Genomic DNA, 17,550 nt, shown 5'->3' with positions numbered 1-17,550 from the left:
TATACAACATAACTCATGTTCAATCACTGAGGATATGGTTATTGACGAGAGAGAGAGAGAAAGAGAGAAACATCAATGTGACAATGTGAGAAAGAAACATCTATTGGTTGCTTCCCACAGGCATCCTGACAGGGAATCAAACCTATGACCTTTCTGTGTGTGGGACACAGGACTATGCTCCATCCAACAGAGCAGCACTGGCCAGTGTATCCATTTTGACTCTGACTAAATGGACTGGAAAACACAGTATAAGGTGTATTATTAAGGAAATTTTAGTGCTAATCATTGTATGTAGGTGGAAGCTAAATTCTTTGATAGGAGCAGATTTTTACACATATACTTAAATTCATATTACCCCTAAAACACTCAAAATGGAAGGTCTATCAAGTGTGATTTGGGGTTCAATTTGGGTACTCACTTTTGGAGGACCTTTGAAATTTGGTAGTTTATTTATTTACTCTTTAGAGATTAATTCCTCTTTCACATGGGATTTTCCTGTCTTAGAGCCTAGATTGTTTGGTCCAAAAGGGTCTTTCAAGATCATCTACATCCATCACTATTCATTTTGCCATTGAGATAATGAGGGCCAGATTGAAGAAATGACTGGAAGACAACAGTGGAGTGATTTTTCAGAGGCAGAACTCAAATTTAAGCTCCTTTGTTTTATTCTTAGCCCAGGTCTCTGTCCACCCTTTGTTGCATTATTATTATACTTTGCCCAGGTTTTATTTTTTTACCCCAATGAGAATATAATTATTTTATATGTTGAGTTAATTAATCTCTTTCTCTCCACCTCTTCTTCCCCCTTGTACAAACTCACATGTTGGCTTACACACTTATGTACACTTACATTCCCATCAGAGGCTTTTTTTTTTAAAGGAAAGCATTGTGGTTCTGCTGCTTTTCTGTTTTGCCTGAAGGGAAGTTCCAGCTGACAGTTCTGAATTGGGTTCATACTTCTACTTGGTTGGGGGTGGGGTGGCCTTTGGGTTATTAGGGGATCAATGTCGCTGAACTCTTTCTTCTTAGCTGGGTGGGAATGACAACCTTTGATGTACAATTTTTAGAATCTCATATTTGTCAGAAATGTAATGTGGACAGGATTGTCAAAGCTTTATTTAGAGCCTGGGCTAAGGGATGTAAGGGATACAGACCACTTCTCTCTGTCTTGGAGCAGCTAGTAAACACCACACATCAGCTATGGTAATTCCTTTATCCTCCCATTTGCTTTTAGCCTTTTGCTTTCTTTCTCTTCCCCCTTGCTTCCTTTGCTCCTCCCCTTCTCTTTGAGCTTCCCTAGATTTCTCTGCTGGATACCTTACAGAATAAAACACTACTTCAGTCTTTCCTAAAACAACCACAGATTCAAAGCCTTGCAGCTCTGCATTGAGAGCCTCAGCACAGCCGCGTGCTCAGCACCAGTCAGTGGTGAATCCGAAGCCAGCAAAGGGTGAGGGGAGGAGGGAAGAAAGGAAGGAAGGGAGAGAAATATAAAGAAAGAAAGGAAAGAAGGGGAGGGAGAGGGAGGGAGGGATAGGGGAAGGGAGGAGGGAGGGAGGGAGGGAGAGAGAGAGAGAGAGAGAGAGAGAGAGAGAGAGAGAAAGGAGAGCAGGGGGAGGAGAGAGGAAGAGAGAGAGAGGGAGGGAGGGTGAGGGAGATCGTGAGCGCGGCAAGCCAGCAAGCAAACCAGTGAGACAGAGGAGAGAGGGACCAGGATAGAGACCCAGAGAAAGAGAAGAGGAAGCTGAGGTCTGTGAGGGCTCAACCTCTAACTTGTTTCAGTTCATTCATCCTTTTCTTCTGTCCACTTCAGGAAGTGACTGTGGCGCTTGGTAAGAAACCCAGATGTCCCTCCTTCCCCTCCCCCAATCTCAGGTCTCCTTTAGCGATAGCATCTCTCCCGGTGCTGAGAGTCTCCTTGGGTTGGCGGGGAAGGCGAGACATGCTCTGCAGCTGTGATGCTATGCTGGGTTCCCCAGTAGGGCTGGTGGAAGCACAGAGTCTGCATCTGGGCAGGAAGGCACTAGGGTAAAACCTGATTTGGGGAGGGGATTTGAGATGTGGTGTATGGGAGATTTGCTTCATTGTCAGTGAATTGTTTTGTTCCTCTTTGGAAGCAGGTCAGCATTGACCTTGCAAATTGCTTGGGGTAGGGCGGGGGGAGGCAGCAGCTGCTGCAGAAAGCCACCAAGTGGCCCCTAGCCATAGCAGACAGCACTGTCATGACCCCCCAGACAGCCTTAGGTATGGGGATGGGGTAATGGCTGGAGCTTCCTTTCTCCTTTAACTCTTTCTCTGCAGCTGCTTCTCCTTGTTAGAAATGAGAAACAAAGAGAATACCATGTAGCCCCTTTCCCCATCTCCCTATTACCTTCCCCAGGTGCAAGTGAGTACAAAGTTGTAAATAACTGCTTCCTTTAAAAGCAGATTGAGGCTTCCCCCTTCCTTTAAGAGGCTCATTGTGGGGTTAGGACTGAGTTCCTTCACACACTTGGGAGGCTTCTCTTGCTTCTCTGTGGGAAACCCCATTACCTGACCAATTCCCATCCCAGGTAGTTGAGCTGACAGTCTAGACCAGAGATTTGGATACCTTACCCATCCCACTGGTAGGCATGGAATTTGATCCAGCTGTGTCCTCGGGAGGGAAGAAACACCTGATGGTTTGTCTGGAACTGACTTCCAGTTTGCAGCTCTTCTGACTATGGCAAGGGACTAGGGGAGGGGTGGCTGTGAGATTTAGAGAGACCTGGTGAGGAGCCAGGATTCCTGTTGTGAATGGTATGGTTTATTGAGGGACAGCAGGTTCTGGATGTCTGGAGTTATGCAAGGACTGGCTGAAGCTCTTGTAATATAGCGTCTCTGAACTGGTAGTAGGAGGGACCTGGTTGCTTAATGGGGCTTTTTGAGTTAGCAACACTAATGTGTCCATGATATTAATTATAACAGCAACATTATTAATAATATTTCTAACTGCTTAATAAGTTTTGGATCTTGGGATGAGGGTTCAATGTGTATTATTCTTATAGCAACCCTATGAAGAAGATACTATTATTATTTTTTTATATACAGATGAGGAAACTGAGGTATAGAAAGGTTAAGTAACTTGTCCAAGGTTACACAATAATTAACTGTCCCAATTTGGAATTAAAACACAATTTGATTCCAGAATGCATAGTCTAGAGACAATTAAGCACTACTGCCTCCTTTGGGAGACTTTTGCACCTTTCTCTGTTAGACAAATGTAGGTACACTAGGAAGGGTGCTGCTTGGAAAGACATGTTGAGGGGCGGAAATAGTACTCTGGCCTTTGTGTAGCATAAGAACAAAAAATTTGCCCAGTGGCTTTTCTTGGCCAGCTTGCTTTCCTTTTAAAAGGATGCCTGGAAAGACTTCACTTTGCCACTGTCACAACCTCATTCATCTCACATTGAGCAAATAAAACACAACAATTTCTTTTAGGACCAGATCTCACTCTTATTTTCTGACAGTTTAGGGTTACTCTGCCCTGAAAATTTTAGAATACTAAAACCTTGAAACTGGAATGACCCCTAAAGATCCTTAAGCTTTATTTCTCCACCCAGGTCTTTAATTTGCTCCAAGCATTCAATTTGTTGACTGATTTCTATTTGAATTTCCTTGCAATGATAGAGAGCTCATTAGATGGCTCCTTCTATCTTTGAGCAACTCTGATTGTCAGATAATGATCTCCATTATAAGCCAAGCTCTGTCTCCCCATAACATTTATTCATGGGTTCTTTGGGACTATCTGAAACAAATTTGCTTCTTCTTAATAATAGCTCTTCAGATAGTTCAAGACAGCAATCATACCTTTCCCCTCAAGGATCAGGTCTGACAATACCACAAGCGTCATCATTTGCCTCATTTTGGAGCCTAGACTTTTATTAATATGGTCTAGTATCCTATTCTCTTGATTGTCAACCACAAACTGAAAGTACTAAGCTTTCGAAAGCAGCATTGAGTGTGTGCTCTCTTCCTTGATATCTGATATCAAGTAGACTGATGGGAACAAAGAAGCTCTCTTTTTCTAAAGACCAGGGATCAGTTGGTGCTAGTCCTTCTGAAGGCTCAGAATATCCATCTAGCAGTCAGACAATATGCATATGGTAAGATTTGAGAAGCAGAGGTAAAAGGTAATTATCATAAAGGAGACAGTTGAAATAGTGGTGATTTAAAGTTAACACAGTCTATGGAAGGAAGAAGAATAAGTAGTTTCTGAGATACTTTCTGATAAAACAATGACATCACTGAGGGATGGTGCAGAGTGGGATTCAGTAGAATAGGAGTGATTGTGCAGTATAGCTAGAGTGGAAAATTGACTTGGGTGTTGGGAAATGTGTTATATTCCTACCTCTGCTAATTTGCCAATTATCTTGGACACATGACTTTTTCTCTCTTGACCTCAGTTTTTCCATCTATAAAATTATGAGGTGGATGTTATCACCTCTGCAGTTTTTTATCTGAAGTAAATTATAAAATCTGAAGGTTCTAAGGGGCTTTAGAAATAATCTAGGCCAGTTCTTCTCTAACTTTAATGTGCAAAACGATCCCCTAGGGATCTTGTTAAAATACTAATTCTGATTCAGAGGATCTGGGGTGGCACCTGAGATTTTGCATTATAACAAACTGCCAGGTAATCCTGAATTTGCTGTTCCAGTGCTTTGCAAACTATCTTGGTGAAGGACCATTTTTTCCTCCAAAATATTCCATTCTGTCATAGACTGTTACTTTAGTAAAATACATTAACTACACATTACTAAAAATTTAAAGAAAAAGCATAAAAATATAAGTTGATAGGTTTATTACTAGCTTCAACAGAAAAATTACTTTTGTTAAATTGCTGTAACGTTTTGTAAGTGTTTATTCTCAGTTTCTGCATTTAGGTTACCGCTGCCTGGTAATAAACATTCACAGACAAGTACTGCTCTCTGGACCACACTTTGACCAACACTGGTCTAGGATACCTGCCTATCTAATTTAACAGGCCCAGATTGGGCTTGTTACAATTTCTAAATCATCTCTGCCAGATTATCTTCCACCCTCTGGTATTCTGATGGTCATAAAAGATTTTTTAAAGCATATATAATAAATTATAGTCTTAGATTAAATATTCCAATCAAGTAGGGTTCTGTATCAGTCTAGTTTATTATACTATCAGCCACAAGCCACAATCCTAGTGTATGGCTTAGAGTAGGTACTTAATAAATGTTTGTTAAGTGAATGAATAAGATACCTGGTGTTAATTATGCCTTCTGGGGTCATACTGTCACTAAAGAAAGGCAATTTTGGTTTCCTCCCGGCATTAGAAGAGGCAGTATTTATCCTATTTTATAAATTCTTATGGTGAATAAAAGGCCACCTTACCTGTCTCAGAGAGCTACCTGACACCCCAATTTTACTTTGAAAGGATTATAGCAGTGATGGCGAACCTTTTGAGCTTGGTGTGTCAGCATTTTGAAAAACCCTAACTTTTTGGGTTTTTTTGGAAAACTCTGGTGCTGTGTCACATATAGAAATTTTTTGATATTTGCAATCATAGTAAAACAAAGATGTATACTTTTGATATTTATTTTATATATTTAAATGCCATTAAACAAAGAAAAATCAACCAAAAAAATGAGTTCATGTGTCATAGGTTCGCCATCACTGGATTATAGGAAGACAGGCAAAGATTCTGTACACTCTAAGTCCCAAGTCTTTACCTTTAAATCAGTCATTAATCAATTCATTCGTTCAATAGCTATTTATTCAGTGCTGTGCTTAGACCATGCAGATAATATAAAGGTGAACAAAACAGACACACACCATCCTTGCTTACTTGGAGCTTATGGTTTGATGGGGAAGAGGCAATATATCAGACTATCACACTACTATGTTATTTCAGCAACAATAAATGCTATGAAGGAAAAGTATGGGGGTTGGGAGCTATAAAGACATATAACAGAGGAAACTGGCCTTAGCATTGGGTTTAAGAAAAGGTTCCTTGAGAAAGTGATATTAAGACTAAATAGAAACATGAAGGTGGGGTGGTAGTGATGGTGGAGGTGGAATAGTTTTCTAGATGAGGAGAAGAGCATGCAGGAGCTCCCTGAGATGAGAGAAGCATAGTGAATTTAAGAAATTGAACAAAAGGTGGAATGGCTGGAGTGGGTCTTTATAAGGATTTTGGTCTTTATTCCAGAAACTCAGAGGCTTTTAATCAGGACTACTGATACGGCCTAACCTGAATCCATTCAGTATAATGTTTCTAAGTGCATGCTATGAACCAAAGGCAATTTGGGAGATATAGGCTGATTTAGGAATAGCCTCTGCTCTCCAAGAAGACAGAGTTAAGTAAGAGATAGAAGAAATGATATAAACAACTATAATATTCCAAGAATGAGATCCACACCCATAAAAGAGAGGCAAAGGGCTTGCAGCCAAGGAGATCAAAGACAGTTCCTGAAAGTCACTTTGGATTGGGCTTGGAAAATTAAACAGTTTTTTAACATGAAGCATTTGGGGGATGGGAAAGATGTCCTAGGCAGAGGCCAGAAAAGCAGAGGACATTGGGAACGGTGAAGGAGCTCAGTTGTGTTGGAGTAAATTGTATGTTGAAAGTATGTGAAAATACTTTCATATAGGTTGATGGCTTAACTGTAAATAAGGTAGAATGTTAACTTGGAAATTAGGATTTTCTCTATATACTGTAGAGAAGGAACTCCTTCATATTATGGATGAGCAAATTGATCCTGAGAGGGATAGTGACTTGGTTTGACTGAGGTCACACAGTTAGTTCTATTGCTATAGTCCAGCAAGAGGTATTCTGTACAGTTGAAAAAATGTGGAATTGGAACTCCGGAAAGAAGACAGCTGGAGAGAGTGATTTGAGTGTAATTGATAAAGAGGTGGTATTTGAAATAGAAAGAAGGGATCCAAGGATGGGAAAACAAAGATGTGTCTGTGTGAAGGCTACAAAGAAGGAGAGGTCACACGTATGGAAGAAAAATTAGGAGAGTAGAGTATTGTGAAAGAGCCAAGAGAAAAGAGGCCTCATGTATTGGTTGGACAAATACTTTCGAATACATCCCATTTACTAAGCATGGAGAATATAATGGTTAGCAGAGTAGACATGGTTATTGCCACGTTGGGGTTCATGGTTTAGATGGGGAGATAGATATTGTTCCACACTACAAAATATTGAACTATATATTTATACATTTTGATTATTTTACAGAGGAAACTGCACTGCTTTAAGAAGAAAAACATGGTCAACATTATTAGGCTTTTCAGGAGAGTTGAGTACTGATAAATGACACCTCTCCCTACTAATAGTCCTTTCTACTCTGATGCTCACTGTTAAGACTGGATTATGCAGATGTTTGGCAGATGATATTGCTGTAAGGAAAAGTGAGGTTCCCTTCAGCCTCATGACTACAGGAACACAAGCTTATTTGAAAACCAGGTTATATATCATGTTGCTTAACTGAAATTCTCAATGAGCCAACCCTCTTCTCAGACCCCCTTATTCTCCCCATTTAACAAGTTCAAGAAAGAGGCACTTGATAAGAAAAAAAAGAAGAGTTAAATATTAAAAAATCTCTTTTAAAATGGGGTTTCAGATAGCCTAGTCTACATTCTAGTCCTGTCCTGGATGCTGACTTAGTTCTTGTGACAAATTACTTGTTTTGTTTGAGTATCAGTTCCTATAACTGTAAAATGAGGAGGGTTGGACTAGACCTAGATGATTTATAAAGACCCTCCCAGCTGTAAGGTTCTATAGTTTATGCTCTGCTCTATACTACATTCCCATGGTCCTGTGCAGGTAGTTCAGCCTCAATCACTTATTTAAGCAACACTAAGGATTTTGAATGGAAATTCTGATGAATATTTCTAATTTTGGTGGAAGTATTCATATGGTTTGAAAGTGGTCATAGTAAGGCCCTTTCCTTGTTTTATTCCTGGGATTGCTGAAATCATGACCGCCCTGAAAGCTAAGGAAAAAACCAACTATATTCTAAAATCTGCAGTAAATTTTGGTATTGGGTCATATTTCCACTACTGCTAATTTGAAATAAACTAAGGGTGCTGAAAAGGAAATGGGACAGGGTACTATGAAATAGAGGCAAGGTGATTATCTCATATTATAAAATGTATTGGATGAGGTAATCTCTTCCTAGGGGAGAAGATATATGGTAAAGGGATATATTGGTTGATAATAGAAAATATTTTTCATATTTAAAACATGATTTTAGCCGAAACCGGTTTGGCTCAGTGGATAGAGCGTCGGCCTGCGGACTGAAAGGTCCCAGGTTCGATTCCGGTCAAGGGCATGTACCTGGGTTGCGGGCATATCCCCAGTAGGAGATGTGCAGGAGGCAGCTGATCGATGTTTCTCTCTCATCGATGTTTCTAACTCTCTATCTCTCTCCCTTCCTCTCTGTAAAAAATCAATAAAATATATATTTAAAAAAACAAAACAAAACAAAAAAAAAACATGATTTTAAAGGTATTAATGTTTTTACACAGTATGTGTCCTCACCATACACAGAAGGAAGACTAAAAATCTCACCTGGCCAGTGGTGCTCAATGGTTATCAACCTATGAACCAGGAGGTCACAATTTGACTCCCTCCTGGTCAGGGAATATATATGTAGTTATATATAGTTGTATATAGTAGGTTCTCTTTGGTATTAATCTATTTTCCATTTATTTTATTATTTTTAAAAAATATGTTTTTATTGATTTCAGAGAGGAAGGGAGAGGGATAGAGAGATAGAAACATCAATGATGAGAGAGGGTCATTGATTAGTTGCCTCCTGAACACCCCCTATTGAGGATAGAGCCCGAAACTTTGGCATGTGCCCTGACAGGGAATTGAACCCCCTGGTTCATGGATGATGCTCAACCAACTGAGCCACACTGGCTGGGCTATTTATTTATTTTTAATTTATCTTTATTGTTGAAATTATTAATCTGTTGCTTCTTGTACTAGTTAACAAAGTTTAAATTTGATTATAGTTTTAAAATTATTATCACTTCAGCTTTTCTATTTACTAGCTGTATGGTCTCTACATCTCAATTTGTCTATCTGTGTAGTGTTTAATAGCAGTAACATTTATTCTATGCTTTTAATTGTGTGAAGGTGAATCTTTCTATCATTATTTCTGCTAATTTATTATGACTGGTATATGGGGAAATTATTATTTATAATTTTAACTTCTATTTTTTCACTTTGCTCAAATTTATTATTATAAATTTATAGTTTACAAGTTTATTTTCTTGTTTTATTCTTTTATAATTTTGAATAATTTAAAATATTTTTAAAGAAACTCAGAGAAGTATCTAAAACAATGAGCAAATAACCACCATATACTGCTCAGAATGAACAAGTGTTAGCATTTTGTCATTTCTGCTTCAGCTATGTTTTAATGAAATAAAACATTACAAATAAACTTTATCTTCACTTGTATCTACTCCCAGCTTCCTTTGTCTCTACTTCCAAAATATAGTACCCAGAGTCACCCACATTTGCTTATTTTCTGTTTGGTCACATTTTACTTAGTGATTTGTATGAGTTTTTTATATGTTCTGGATACTAATTATTTGTCAGGTACATATGTGGCATATATCTGCTTCTGGCATGTCACCTTGGCTTTCTATTTTGTTTATGGGGTTCTTTATTATACTAAAGCTTAAAATTTTCATGATAAATTTATTAATCTTTTCCTTCAGAAATTGTGATTTTTGTGTCACATTTAAGAAATACTTTCTTATCCCATGATCATAAAAAATGTTCTCCAAATTTTCTATGCAGCATTTTCAAATTTTGCTTTACATTTACTTTTTTAAACCATCTGGATTTTATTTTTGCATACGATATAAAATATGAGTCAATTTTTTCTATGCCAAATATCACTTGTTTAAATATCATTTATATATAATAGATTTAGAATGCAAATTCCATCATATTACCCAGTTTCTACACTTAACTTGGGCCTATTTCTAAGCTGTCTATGTGCCCCATTAATACATTTGTCTACACTTGAGTTGTTCTAATTATGAATACTTTATGAATCTGATGTTTGTAAGGTCAGTTATTCTTTATTCTCTGCCCTTTCCCAGCCCACAACCACAACTTTTTTCTGCTCTTTCTAAATTATCTTACGTTTTACCCATTGTTCCCTTATCTTAATTTTAAAATAAGATTTTTAAATTTCAAGAAAATCATCTTGAAATTTTATTAAATCAGTAGAATGATTTAGAGAAAAATTGACATCTTTTTTATAAAGATATTTCCTAGTCATAAATATGTTATTTTATTCTCGGTGTTTATGCAGGTCCATTTTTACAATCATTGGTAGAAGTTTGTAATTTTATTAGTAATACTTTTTACATATAAGACATATTTCTAGGCATCTTTTACTTTTCCAGCCAGGTTTATTAAACTAAAATTTACATGATAGTTCCCCTTTGAGAGTTATATATTTCAAAGAGGTTTGCCAAACATATACGATCAAATAACCACAACCATCACCACAATAAAAATATAGAAAATTTCCTTCACCTCAGAAGGTTCACTTGTGCCCCCTGCATTCAGTTTTCTCCCCTACCTACAACCCTGTGCAATCATTGATCTATTTTATTCCTTTATGGTTTTGTATGTTGATCAAGTAGGACTCTCTACTAGTAGGAATCCTATATAATAAAAGGGTAATATGCAAATAGACTAAATGGCAGAGCAACCGAACAACCAATCAAAGCATAATAAGCTAATGATATGCTAAGGCTGCTCAACCGCTTGCTTATAATGTGCACTGGTCACCAGGGGGCAGATGCTCCGACTGGTAGGTTAGCTTGCTGCTGGGGTCCAGCCAATCAGGACTGAGCAAGATGGGCCAGACACGCCCTGAAGCCCTCCTGTAGTCCATCCCCGGCCTGATCATGCACAAGCACCCATGGGGTCCCTCAGCCTGGCCTGCACCCTCTTGCAATCCAGGACCCTTTGAGGGATGTCAGAGAGCTGGTTTCAGCTCAATCCTGCTGGCCACTCCCCTTGAGAGGGCACCAGAGGTAGGGCTCATGGCTGGCGAGTGAGCGAGCACTGCTGTGGCAGCATGAGCCTCCCCTGATCGGGACTGATTGGGTGTGAGCCTGTGGCAGGCACAGTGGGGCCGGAATGAGTGGGAGTGAGCGTGGCAGGTAGGAGCTGCAGGTGGCATTGGACTGAAGGTTCCATCCCCATCCCTGCAGGCCACCCAGAGGGACCCTACCCATGCACGAATTCATGCACTGGGACTCTAGTATAAAATAATATAGCCACTTTGGAAAAAGAGTTTGGTAGTGTCTTATAAAGTCAGACATTCACTTTCCATATAACCAAGAAATTCCCCGCATAGATATTTACCTAACATAAATGCAAATATATGTGCAAACAAAAACCTGTACAAAAACATCTATAGCAGCTTTACTTGTAATAGCTAAAAAATGGAAACAACATAAATGCCCATCAAGTAGTGAATGGATACTCAGCCATAATAATGAATATCCCATTTATGAGTCCTGAGGGATTTTATCATGAATGTATGTTGGGTTTTTCAAATGCTTTTGCTGTATCTATTCAAATGATCTTTCTTTAAATCCTCACCCATGGATATGTTCATTGATTTGAGAAAGAGAGCGAGAGAGAGAGAGAGAGAGAGAGAGAGAGAGAGAGAGAGAAACTGATCATTTGCCTCCCATATGTTCCTTGATCTAGGATCAAACCCACAACCTGGGTATGTGTACTGACGGGAAATTGAACCTGCAACCTTTTTTGGTGTTGGAGACTATACTGCAACCAGCTGAGCTACCCAGTCATTGCTATTTAAATTATCTTTTTAAGTTTGTTGATATGATGAATTATAGTGATTATTTTTCAAGTGTTGAATCACCTTTGCATTCCCAGAATAAAATGCTGCTTGGCTATGATATATTATCCTCGTTATATATTTCTGGATTCCATTTGTTTTATTGGGTGTCTATATTACATTAGTAATTTTGACCTTTAATTTTCTTTTCTTGTTTTTGTTTGGTTTTGGTAAAGAGGTATTCTGACCTCATAAAATGAGTTGGGTAATTCCTTCCTCTTCTATTTTCTGGAAGAATTTATGTGGAATTGGTAGTGTTTTTTATTTCAGTGCTTGGGAGAAATTACTAGTGAAGCCGTCTGGGCTTTTGCAGGTTTCTTATTTGAAATTTTCTTCATGATAAGTTTTTTCTTTTTTATATTTTAATTTTATATTTTAAAGTACAGTTGACATTTAATATTATATTAATATCCGGTGTACAGCATAGTGATTAGACATTTATATAACTTAGGAAGTGATTCCTCTAAGAAACCTAGTATCTTACCTGACACCATACATAGTTATTAAAATATTATTGACTGTATTACCTATGCTGTATTTTATATCCCTGGTAAGGTTTATAAGTATGAATTTAAGTTACTTAATAGACAAAGGGATATTGAGGTTATCTATTTCTTCTTTTTTTTAAAATACATTTTATTGATTTTTCACAGAGAGGAAGGGAGAGAGATAGAGAGATAGAAACATCGATCAGCTGCCTCCTGCTCATCTCCCACTGGGGATGTGCCCACAACCCAGGTACATGCCCTTGACCGGAATCGAACCCGGGACCTTTCAGTCCGCAGGCCGACACTCTATCCACTGAGCCAAACCCGTTTCAGCTCTATTTCTTCTTGAGTGAAGGTTGGCCATTTATATCTTTAAAGGAATTTGTTCATTTCATCTACATTAAGTTTATTTCCATAAATTTGTTCATAATATTTTTTATTATCTTGTTAATGTTTATAAAGTCTGTAGTGATATACTTGTTTTCATTGCTGATAATTGTGATTTTTGTCTTTTTCTCTCTATCAATCTGTGTAGAAGTTTATAAATTTTATTAATTTTTTGAAACAACTAGCTTTTGGTTTCATTGATTACTTTTTATTGTTTTTTATTTTATTGAATTCTATCATTTTCTTCTGCTTGCTTTTGGATTTAATTTGCTCTTCATTTTCAAGTTTCATAAGATGGAATCTTAGTAATTGGTTTGAGTTTTTTCTTGTCTAATATAAGCATTTAATGCTATAAATACTCCTATATGCACTTATTTAGCTGTGCTTTATAATTTTTGATAAATACCTTTTATTATAATGGCTATTTTAATTAGAATCCCCTTTTCTATTATATTTGCTAATTGATATTTGTAAGTCAATCTTATATCTAGCAGCTTTGAAGATTCTTATTCATTCTTATAAGTTGTTATTGATCCTTTTGAATTTTCCATGTTTTTATATCTGCTGCAAATATCAACAATTGTGTCTTACTTTTAAAATTCTTATATTAATGTATTATTTATTTTCTTATTGTTTTCGCTAAAAATACAATATAATATGCTTAATGTAGGGATGGCACAGTCCTAGTCTTGTTCCCGACTTAAGTGAGATTATTTATAAAGGGTCTTAGTTAAGTATAGTATTTGGTGTAGGTTTCTGGTAGATATTTTTTATTAAATTAAGGAAATTTCCTTGGATTTTTAAGTCTGTTGATATGCTAAGAGTTTTATTATGAATAAGAGGAGAATTTCATTGCATGCTTTTTTTTTTCTTTATTGAGATGTTCATATACTTCTTTTGATATAATATGTTAACATGTATAGGGTGTCCCTCCAAAAATGTATACATACACTTTGAATAATTATAAAGGCAGCATTACTGTCAACCTTTTTTGTCCCCTTTTTTCAGAATTGTCAATTGCATTGATAAATTATTTGATATTAAATTATCTTTACATTCCTGGGATAAATCTACTTTATGTGTTATATATGACCATATCTAATTAATTTATTTATGATATTTATTTATTTATTTATTTTATACACACACACACACACACACACACACACACACAGATTTGTTGTTCCACTAATTCATGCATTCATTGGTTGATTCTTGTATATGCCCTGACCAGGAATCAAACCTGCAACCTTGGCATATCAGGACAATGCTCTAACTAACTGAACATCCTGGTGGCCAGGGCCATATTTATTTGTTTGCCCTTTAAAAGTTTACTGTTTATAAGTTGATTTTATTGTTTCTGTTCAATTTTTAAATCAATATTATACTAGCTCACAAAATAGGTTACATAGTTTTTCATCTTTTTCCATTTTATGGAACAGTTTGTAGAAGGTGAGATTAAAATTCATGATAGGTTAATAAAGTTGACTTTTGATTCTAGTATGATCTCATTCCCTCTCACTACGGATGTATGAAGGGGGATTCTTTGCTTAACTGCCTGGTTCAATTTCTGTTCTATACTAGTTTCCTCTTTCTTCTATTATTTTATAGGAAATTATTTATTCTGTTTTTTTAATGTAATTGCCTAAAGCAATTTATAAAATTTTCTTTTGATTTTTAAAAATTTGTTTTTATTTTTATCAAAATTATGGAAATTGGTTTAAAGTCAAATATTTCTCCAAGGTTTGTTAAAAAGAATAATAGTTCCCTGCTTTTTTCCCAGAAGCAATCATTTTCAACCCTTTCAGATAATTCTTTGAGTATTTATATTCTATCCTTAAGTAACATGCTCATATTGCTCCTTTATTTAAAGATATACTTTTTATCGATTTCAGAGAGGGAGAGAGAGAGAGAGAGAGAGAGAGAGAGAGAGAGAGAGAGAGAGAGATCAATGATGAGAGAGAATCATTGATTGGCTGCCTCCTGCATGATCCCCTACTGGGGATCAAGCTCACAACCCGAGCATGTGCCCTTGACCGGAATCTAACCTGGGACCCTTCAATAAGCAGGCTGACGCTCTGTCCACTGAGCCAAACTGGCTAGGGTGCTCCTTCTTAATTTTAAATGTTTAGGCACAATTTAGTAATATCACACTCTGGTAGATAAGACTTAGGTACTTTCAAAATTCCCTGCTTGTGCAACATACACAAGGTTCTTCTACCACCCCAAACGCTTTGTTTTAATATTGATCAACAGCATAATATTGATTAATGTTTATGTTATTATGACTATGTTAATGCTATTCATAGCTGAGCCAGATAATATATTGTATTAGTTTCTATTGCTGCTGTAACAAATTAGCACAAATTTAATGGCTTAAAACAACAGAAAAATTATCTTCTTAGAGTTCTGGAGAGTTTCTAGGGCTAAAATCAAGGTGTTGTCAAGGCTGTGTTCCTATCTGGATACTGGGGGAAAGGGGTGCGGTATTCATTGCCTTGCCTTTTCAGGTTCCTAGAGGCCACCAGCATTCCTTGACACACACCCCTCATCCTCCATCTTCAAAGTCATTAGTGTTAGGTCAAGTCTTTTTCACATCACAGCATTCTGACACTGACACTCCTTCCTCCTGTGACCCTTGTAATTACATTGAGCCTACCCAGATAATCCTGAACAATCTCCCTATTTTAAGGCCAGCTGATTAGCAACCTTAATTCCATCTGCTACCTTAATCCCACTTTGCCATGCAATATAACACAGTCATAGGTTTGGGGATTAGAATATTAATGTCTTTCGAAGGCCATTACTCTTCCTATTATAAATATTATATTCCTTTGCCCTAGCTGGTTTGGCTCAGTACATAGAGCATCCGCCTGTGGACTGAAGGGTCCTGGGTTTGATTCCGGTCAAAGACACATGGCCGGGTTGTGGGCTCAATCCCTCATTGGCGGTGTGCATGCAGAAGACAGATAATTGATGTTTCTTTCTCTCCCTTCCCCTCTCTCTAAAATTAATGAAAACATATTTTTTTCTGAGTCATGATTTATTTATTATTTTGCATTATTTTTTTTAAATTTTATTTTTTTAAATTTTGTTTTATTGCTTAAAGTATTTCAAAGAGTATTACATATGTCTCCTTTTTTTCCCCTTGACATTCCCCCGACCTTCCCTACCCCCCAGTGTCTTGTGTCCATTGGTTATGCTTATATGCATGCAGGAAGGCCGGGGAGGGTTGGGGGGCGGGAGGAGGGTGGTAAGAGTTCAACGGAATGAAAACATATTTTTAAAAATCTGCTCAGAAATGCTGAGTGAAGATGTATATTATCTGCTGAGATTCTTTTGTTGAGAACTATGATGTTAATAATTTTAGGTATTTTCCCTTAGACTGAGAAGGTTCAACGGAAATGGATATTCTGAATGTCTTCATTGGAGATACAGATCTAATATCTTATATTCTGGGTGACAAATAAGGTTGGATGTGTCCCATGCAATTTTTTTGTCACATCTCCCAGTCTCTTTGTCAAAGTAGAAGTAAATCACTTTACTTCTAATTTGGTAGGGTTTCAGTACAAAGCAGATGAGAATGCTTATGTTCAATTGACTATCTTTAACTGAAGATTGTATTTTTTTAAAATTTTTTTTGAATTTATTGGGGTGACATTGGTTTCTTTTAGTGATAGTATGGATATAGATCTGGAGAGTATTATGCTAGGTGAAAAAATCCAGTCAGAGAAAGACAAATACCATATGATCTCACTTATATGTGGAATCTAATGAAGAAAATAAACTGATGAACAAAATAGAAACAGACTCATAGATACAGAGAACAGCCTGACAGCTGTCAGAGGGGTGGGGGGTGTGTGTGAAAAAGGTGAAGGAATTAAGCAAAACAAATAAAAACACATAGAGAAGGACTCTTAAGATTTAAAAAATTGTAATTTACAATTTCTTATATATTTTCTTATAGTTATTTCTTGAACTTATTTTCTCTTTTCAGAATCTGTAGGTAGTAAACTTTGTTTAGTATATATGCAAATGTCTTTCTTTTGCCAATACTATTGTATGATGGTTTAAATTAGTATACAACTATATATATATATATATATATATATATATATATATATATATCCGTGTGTGTATATATATCCACATATATATGTATATATCTACATATATATGTGTGTATACACACACACACACACAGACACTGAGTGGCCAGATTATTTTGACCACCCCATCAGTACTTCGTTGGGTCATCTTTTGCCTTCAATACTGCGGTGATTCTTCTTGACATTGACTCCACGAGATGTTGAAAGGTGATGTGAGGAATCTGACACTATGCCTGATGAATAGCACTGTCTAGTTCTGTGAGATTTGATGGTTGTGGAACCAGCTGCCTGATGGCTCTTTTAATTTCATCCCACAAGTGCTCAATTGGATTGAGATCTGGTGATTGTGGGGGCCACCTAAGCAAGGTAAAGTCTCCATCATATTCTTGAAACCACTCCTGCACAATACGAGCACGGCGGCATGGTGCATTGTCTTGTTGGAAGAAGCCATCTCCATTGGGATGCGCCATCAACATGATAGGATGAACTTGATCAGCAACGATATTTAGGTATGTTGTGCTATTCAGACGTTTATAATGATCTGGCCCTCTAGCAATTTTAGCGCGAAATTTTAGCTAATTTGCCTACAAATGTCAGGTGGTCATAATAATCTGGCCACTCAGTATATATATGTGCGTGTGTGTGTGTGTGTGTGTGTGT

At 37.1% G+C, this 17,550-nt stretch overlaps 1 protein-coding gene across 1 annotated transcript in view; it reads left to right on the top strand.

Moving 5' to 3' along the window:
- Positions 1-1,636: 1,636 nt before the first annotated feature.
- Positions 1,637-17,550, top strand: part of LOC308512102 (gamma-aminobutyric acid receptor subunit alpha-3) — a 239,523-nt gene continuing 223,609 nt past the window's right edge. Inside the window, exon 1 of the mRNA XM_081081909.1 lies at positions 1,637-1,832. The gene's annotated coding sequence lies outside the window, so the exon portion shown is untranslated. The remainder of the gene's footprint in view (positions 1,833-17,550) is intronic.

Source organism: Myotis nattereri (assembly GCF_964212035.1).
Source record: "Myotis nattereri genome assembly, chromosome: X".
Lineage (NCBI taxonomy): Eukaryota > Metazoa > Chordata > Mammalia > Chiroptera > Vespertilionidae > Myotis > Myotis nattereri.
The sequence above is the reverse complement of the archived record's forward strand: the minus strand, read 5'-3'. Positions and strand labels throughout refer to the sequence as shown.